General features: G+C 40.1%; 1 long non-coding RNA gene across 1 annotated transcript; it reads left to right on the top strand.

Annotated features, from left to right (window-relative positions):
* The first annotated feature begins 374 nt into the window (after window positions 1-374).
* LOC146496642 (uncharacterized) lies at window positions 375-3,715 on the top strand. Its single transcript, XR_014871039.1, has 2 exons — window positions 375-462; window positions 1,278-3,715. It is a non-coding gene; the product is annotated as an uncharacterized LOC146496642 (long non-coding RNA).
* Window positions 3,716-8,049: the final 4,334 nt, after the last annotated feature.

Here is an 8,049-nt window from a genome sequence, read left to right as displayed (position 1 = left end):
TGTGGAAAGCTGATTGTGGTCACAAATGTAGCACTTGAATGAAAAGGCTTTTTGTGTGGACTCCTGAGAAAGATGGTTCCTAGCTAGATGTTTTTGTAGACCGTTCGATGTCCTGGATGAACAGGGGCAATTTTCATGGATGCATGGGTAAGGACGGTGCCTGCCATGAAACCGATGATCAAGTCGATAATGTTGTAGTAGCTCAGATTTTCCTGAAAATGACAGGCTGCAGTCCTTGCATTTCCACATCCGATAACTGAGGAAACAAAGGGAATATATTAAATTCCCAAACAGGTAATGTTTGTATTGGTTCGATATATAGAATTCCAAAAATGAATTTGTCCATCTGCTGCAATGACAATTTATTTGACCACCCCCTTCCATCAGTATGAGAATGAGAAAATAATGGAGGGCTTTTCCTTTTTGTGTTGAGAGTAATTCCCCCCCAAGATTACATCCCTAGTCAAACTCTGTTTGAAGAAATGCCTCAGAAGGGGGCGGTGCCTGATGGATCAGCATTCATGTGGGTGGCAGGCTGAGCTGTGATTGACACGTCGCACTACTTAAACAGCAATTCACCCTCAAAACAGCTTTTTTCTGCTTATAAACTGTATTAGTGAGTCTTTACCTATGCAACCTTTCAGTTACTGGGCATTTCTTTTACAATTTCATGTAAACTTGTTAAATTCTACACTTTTTGGTCTAAAAATGTCTTAGTGCTGCCCTCTTAGGGTTGAAAGGTGGCTATTGCATTTGAATTTTGTGATTGGCTGAAAGCAGTTCATGCCTACGTCAGCGGTACATGCCAGTCACCAGCATCGTCTCTAAGACACATTCGCAACCTTGGGGTCCCAACCCCAATTGGGGTCGCGAGATAATTCTTGGGGTCGCCAAATCATTTTGGAAAAATATAAATGAATGTAGCTTCCGAATGAATGACAAGTGGTTGGTCTCAAACAGGTATTTTATTACTCAAAGCCAGTTACTGGCTTTGAGTAATAAAGCCAGTAAAGATAAAGGTCACTTGTGTGTGCACACCGAAGATCCACACCTGGCTTTTAGAAGAAGTATGGGGCGAAATCAGGGATAAAAAACTCACTAGGGTTTTTTTTAGCTCTGAATAAACAGATGAACAGAAGCGCTTTTGGACCGTTGTGGAGAAATATGCATCTGGTGTGAACAGCGGAGAAGCTGACAGTGTATGATTTTCCTAAGCGCACCACTTCGAAGTGTTCCTGTGGCCAATGTAAACCATGTGTAAGAGTTAGACCAAAAAGGGTAGAATTTAACAAGTTTACACAGAAATGTCAAAAACTGCCCAAAACTGAAAGATTGCATTGTAAAAACCCATTATAACAGTTTCTAAGCAAAACAAGTTGTTAGGCTTCAGTTACTCTTTAAGTAGTTACACTCCAAAATAACAGGACACAACCAAAATGAAATGTTCCCTTTGCCCTCCATAGAAAATGTTGCTGCATTTATAACTGGACAGAGGAAATTAGTGGACAAGGATCTCTTACTAATTCACACAACAGATGTAACTAATGCAATAGCAATATTACTTACTACTACAAAAGTGATTTTTCAGAGTGCTTTTCAATTACGAAGACTAGAAAAGGGGAAATGGGGCACATCTCCCTACACAACCAGCACTGAGCACACACCTGGGTGAAGCCGAGAGAGCAATTATTGCACACAATAGTGCCAACACATCAGCAAGGTGAATGAGAGGATAATGAGGGAGGGTCTAGATTATTATGAAATGTTTAAAAAGGATGTGCAGTGTAAATGCAAAATGATACCCGTTCAGATTAAATGAAAATGTATGCGTCAGCCATGGAATGGATGGAGCGATCTGTGGTTCTGAAAGCATACAGAAAATAAAGAATAATGTTACTTCTCTATAAAACACATAACATAGAAAAACCAAGAAATACGTAACATGACATACACATCCTTATAAAAAGCTAGTACTATAATTTGATTTAGGTTTACCAAACAGTCTACAGACCAGCCATTAGCGACTAAGTTTGGCATAGGGTCAATTTTTTGCTGTTAAAATTAAAATTTCTTCAGAAAATGCACATTTTTCCGAGCCGCGCCTGAAAGTCAATTGAAGGAATTAGTCTTATGTCATTGATCTTATATGCTGGCTTGTTATTTCTGTCTCTAAATCATGCACATTAATAATTATCTTTTGCGCTCGGTGTACACACACATAACACACAGATATTTATATGAAGAGAGACAGAGACAAACGTGCGCGCACAAACACAAACTTGTGTCTAGAAACCGCGAGCTCACCAGAAAAATTCAAACGAAGCGGAGCACGGAGTTATACTATGAATGTTATGAACTATGAACTTATGCTACCTAGCTGTATCCACCACCGATGCATCGTGGTAACGCTAGCTAGTTAGTATACTGGTAAAAAACGGCTTTTTGCCTAACTTGCATTCCCGACTGTGATGGTCGGTTGCGGGTAACCAGTTCTAACGTCGCGCCGGATAGCTAGCTAGCTTGTAGCTAGCAGCTACAATCATGCAAAAATTGAGGGTGGCTGTCGACCCAGCTAAAATGGGGTTATTTTCTGCAATTTTGGCAATACAAATTATAAAAGCTTTTGTAACACACTTGGCTTTACTTACGTTTATTTTCAGATAAAATTAATCAAAGATGTGACACGATGTTTCCAGCAGCCATGCAGAATAAAAATGGGTCAATCAATCAATGATGTTATTCTGTTTTGAATGGCACTTATTAGATTGAATGAATGACTGCATGTTAGACTTTTTGCAGTGTAGCGTGACTTTGAAAAATAGACGCTGTTTATTATCTAAACTTGCATGAGTTGAAAACTGAGTCCAGTCGACACAATTTAAATTCCATGACTTACACTAATGAACAACAGACCACACTGACACTATACAAGAACATTTTAGGTTTAACATTATCTACTTTCATGTAATGAAAACGCTGAAAGGCGTTTAAAAGGAGGAGGTGCTGAGGAAGCCTCCGTTACTAACGCCGTTAACACGAGTTTTTCAGCAGCAGACTGAAGGCTGGCGCATTGGCTGCTCTCACCGTTATCGCGCGCCCCGCAGGTAAAGTTCATTAGTTAGTTGAACTGAAAAACTTTCAAATAATCCGATTTTCTGTCGCTTGGAAACTTTATTCGCGATGTCGTAGAGATTGCCATAATTGTTGTGCATTTCTGTGCAAATAAAAAGAAAAAAAAAAACTTTATTCGCTATGTCAACAACAAATCCGGAGGGTACATAGTAACTGTTGCTAAGCAGTCGCTGGGGCGGGGCCGATGGAACAGAAATTTTCCAGTGACGTCATTGGCTTGCCTTTGAACCCTGTGACGTCGCCGGCTCCAAACCCCTTAAATATGACAGTTCTGCTTACTTTGCTTTCACATGCTTTTACATGCTTTCACAGTGGAAGGTGCATTTTAGACCGTTCAAGTCAAAACATAGCAAATTATCATTTAACCCATCCCACAAAAAATATAAAAAATGGAAGACAAATACTTAAATACTGAGAACATTGAGGGAGTCACAGCAGCACAGCTTTATCCTGTGATCAAATCTTTCTTTGAAAATTTGACACCTATGCAGTGGCATACCATTAGATCAGGAGACTTGGACATTGCCACTAAGAGTCTTCTAGGAGAGCTCATTGTTGAGATAACTGAAATAGCTTTGAAACACTTTCAAATGATGACTCAGAATGCCAACACTGAAATATCAGAAGATAGTGTTTTGAGCAAAATGAGGACCATAGTTCCACAGGCTTTTGCTAAAGCTTTGGGAACGGTTCCTCAGGGCAACAAGGCAAGTACTGAAAAGTTAGAACAGCTGCTTGCTAAGGAGGTTGTGCTAAGTATTAAATCTTCACAGTCTTCAGACAGCAAAACAAGTTTTGGAGAACACAAGCGCACCATTCCTCCAAAACGGCTGAACAAAATGATCCGTTTTGCTGGGAGAATGATTCGAGGTTTAATCTCCAAGATGAATTATTACAGCACGAGCACTGATACCAGTAGCTTCAGTGATTCAGAGGAGGACACTGAACTGTTAGATAGTCCAAGTGTTTCAAAAGAATATCTGGATCAAGGATATAAAAGACCCGCGATGGGCTCCCAGGACAGCTTCTATAGTGAATTTCTGAAAACTGTGAAATTTCACATCAAAAAGGCTGCTGACAAATTTTTTCCAATTTGCAATAAAACTAGGTCTCCTCATTATAACAAGGAGCAATCACGAACAACTGAAGAGATTGAGCTAGTTGCAAAACAGCTCACACTCATAGTTGAGGCAAAGGTTCGATTTTCTCTAGAGCCTGGTGAAGTTATCACTTCCACATCATTTGTAGAGAAATGTAAGCAGTCGCTACAAAACAACGCAGGTAAGCTCAAAACATTCTTTGCGAAGCAATTTGCAAAATCAACAATTGTTCGCATTGCCAAAAACACCAGGGCTAAATTCCAGAGAAAGGAGAAAGTTGAAAGCAGTGAATCGGTGGAGGAGATTGTTAATGATGTCGACTTTCTGCTTCAGACTGTAAATGAGCTTGAACTATTTAATCAAATTTCAATGGGCAAATCTCTGGAGTTCACCAAGCCCCTCACAGAAATAATCAATAAATATGTTGTAGAGGGCATGGCAGCTGAAACTTTACCTGATTGTTTTAGAACAGCACATGTAAAGCTACAAGTGAAAGTTTTCTTGGCACTCATGAGATGGTGGTTATCCACCCAAGCTGAGAGCCATAGTGATGGTGTAATGCTAGCAATCCTTGGGACTGAAAAAACAACAGAACCACAGACACAACCACAGACATCGGAAAGAATTTCCGTTGTAACGTCCCAACCAAAATCTGAGCCGTTTGTACTAGATGATCCTGTACGTAAAGCTTACATTAAAATGGTCCTTCATAAATTATTCAGCCGCATAGCTAAAAAATTAAAGATAAAGGTCACTTGTGTGTGCACACCGAAGATCCACACCTGGCTTTTAGAAGAAGTATGGGGCGAAATCAGGGATAAAAAACTCACTATAACTCCACAAAACCTAAAAAATGTGGAAAAGTACATTCTTAGAGACTTGCGCAATTTCTTTGGGAGTGTCGAATATGTTCAGGTTGCTCTGGAGTTACAGAAATCCACAGCTGTAAAAACCATTACACGTAGCTTGACTGAACATCTGTCAAACGCAAAAAAGAAGCCAAATGGCATAGTCAGGTTTTTCACTGCGTTGGCCAAAGCCATCACCAAGCCATTTAGACGCACAACTTGAAGTGATGGTTTTTAACATCAACTTAGTATTCATCTTGAAGGAAAAACAGTCCTCTTTTTCCTTGCAGATGAATACCTAAATACATCAAACATCAAAAATGTCATTGCAAGAGAGAATTTTGATTATAACTGGATTATAATCCCCCAACCGGTCTCGGCAGATGGCCGCCCGCCTGAGCCTGGTTCTGCCGCAGGCTTCCTCCCGTTAAAAGGGTTTTTTTTCCTGCCCACTGTTGCCAAGTGCTTGCTCATAGGGGATCATCAGATTGTTGGGGTTTTCTCTCTTGCATTGTAGGGTCTTTATAATATAAAGCTGTTTCAATCAGCTTTTCTTATTGGGCCCTATTTAAATCAAATTGCTCAGCAATTTGAGAACATTTTCCAAAACAATAAAACAAATTCTAAATTTTAACTTGTATTTCTGTCTCTTTTTATTTTCTGATTGTCATTGGATTGTCTTTTAAATGAACATGAACTGTGATTTTTACATGAAAATGCATTGGTCCTTGTATATAATTAAAAATATTGTTTCTTACAAATAAATACTGTTAAATGAATAACTGCTCACTATCAGTTTTCAGGAAATTAATAATGTTGATCATTTTTCTATTAATGAAAAAATGGAAAAGTTCTGCTGATGTCAGGATCTGACGGCGCCCTGACCGGTCGACCTGCCAGTGTGTGTATATTTGTGTGCGTGTGTATGCGTGTCTCTCCTATCGCCCTGTCTTCCCCTCCGGCTCCGCTGTGTGTTAGGAGGTAACCTAGCAACAGGCTACCTCCGACCCGGAAGTGCTGTCGCCCGGAGCTGCCGCACCTGCAGTCAATCCACCAGCTGCTGCCCATCAACTACCATCTTCAGCAGGGCTACTTAATGGTGTGGCTGAGCGACAGACAGCGCTGGAGTATTGCACTAAGCCTGGTAGTGTTTTCGAGTCGCTAACGTTATTGAAGTACTGTCTGATCTTCGTACTCATTTTGCTGTCGTGTGTGTGTTCACCCAGGGATTGACGGAGGATTTACGGACACAAAGGAAGCACTTGGAGGAGAGACGGGCACTCACTACCACGCACGGGCTTACACGGAAGGAGGGACGCATTATCACCATCGTTGCACATTTGAACTATTGTCACCTTGCTGCACTGTAAATAAATGCACTGTCATTATTTCTGAGCTCCGCGCCTGAGATCACTCTTTAACAACCGTGACAGCTGACATACGAGCTGTTTATTTAAAAAAGGACAAAGCCTTATATACCATACATACTATATAAACAACATATATAAACCGATTTTCCAATATAATATTTACCTTTGAGTTGTTGGTGCTTTGTAAATGGAAATCTCCAGAGGTGAGAAGATGGAGCAGGTATAGAATAGAATAGAATTCAACTTTATTGTCATTGCACATGTCACAGGTACAGGGCAACGAAATGCAGTTTTTAGTTTGTAGTCCTGGTTCAGTCTGCTCCTGCATTGTGGTCACCGACATACAGCAATGTTAAAGCTGCTGCCTGAGTACTGAAAAACAAATAATAATGCTACAAATTATTTCTCTTAAAGGATGTAAGCTGTCCAGAGTGCTGCACATGTAACTTTGTGACCATTAATATGAATTCAGATTTGTTTTTTAACCTGAATAATTTAAACAAACTCCGTAAAAATAAAAATACAGAGTCGGTACTAAAAAAAGAATTAATTAGTGGGAAATTAAACGTACATTTTAACTTAATCTGCCTGCTCTATCTGCCATTCCCAAACAGAGATACACAAGTTTCACCGTGACTGCAGCTGCCAGTCAAAGAATCAAACTTATGGGAAACGAGACCCCTTGAATATAAATGATGAGAACTATTGATAGTTATCGAAAGAATCTTTGGAGAAATTTTTATTTTAGTCTGACCCCAGTCCCATCCGCTAACATGGAGGAGGTGGGATTTATGACCTATACTGCAGCCAGACACCAGGGGGCGATAGAGACGTTTTGGCTTCATTTTTGGGGACCTGTCGCGTCGTCCATGTTATGAGTTGTATGAAAGGTCAAGTTAGGCGTGCAATCTGATATCAGGTTGTACTTAAGCTCTCAAGGTTACTTTGTTTATAAGTTGTTGATCAGGTAATTTCTTTGTGCGTGACAGAACAGATTCATTTTTAAATAACGCCGTTAAAACGAGTTTTTCAGCAGCAGACTGAAGGCTGACGCATTGGCTGCTCTCACCGTTATCGCGGTTGCCATAATTGTTGTGCATTTCTGTGCAAATAAAAAAAAAAAAAAAAAAAAAAACTTTATTCGCGATGTCAACAACAAATCCGGAGGGTACATAGTAACTGTTGCTAAGCAGTCGCTGGGGCCGGGGCCGATGGAACAGTAATTTTCCAGTGACGTCATTGGCTTGCCTTTGAACCCTGTGACGTCGCCGGCTCCAAACCCCTTAAATATGACAGTTCTGCTTACTTTGCTTTCACATGCTTTTACATGCTTTCACAGTGGAAGGTGCATTTTAGACGCGTTCAAGTCAAAACATAGCAAATTATCATTTAACCCATCCCACAAAAAATATAAAAAATGGAAGACAAATACTTAAATACTGAGAACATTGAGGGAGTCACAGCAGCACAGCTTTATCCTGTGATCAAATCTTTCTTTGAAAATTTGACACCTATGCAGTGGCATACCATTAGATCAGGAGACTTGGACATTGCCACTAAGAGTCTTCTAGGAGAGCTCATTGTTGAGATAACTGAAAT

Source organism: Neolamprologus multifasciatus, chromosome 19, assembly GCF_963576455.1.
Source record: "Neolamprologus multifasciatus chromosome 19, fNeoMul1.2, whole genome shotgun sequence".
NCBI classification, from domain to species: Eukaryota; Metazoa; Chordata; class Actinopteri; order Cichliformes; family Cichlidae; genus Neolamprologus; species Neolamprologus multifasciatus.
Note: the sequence above shows the minus strand (reverse complement) of the source record. Positions and strands in the feature narration are given on the sequence as shown.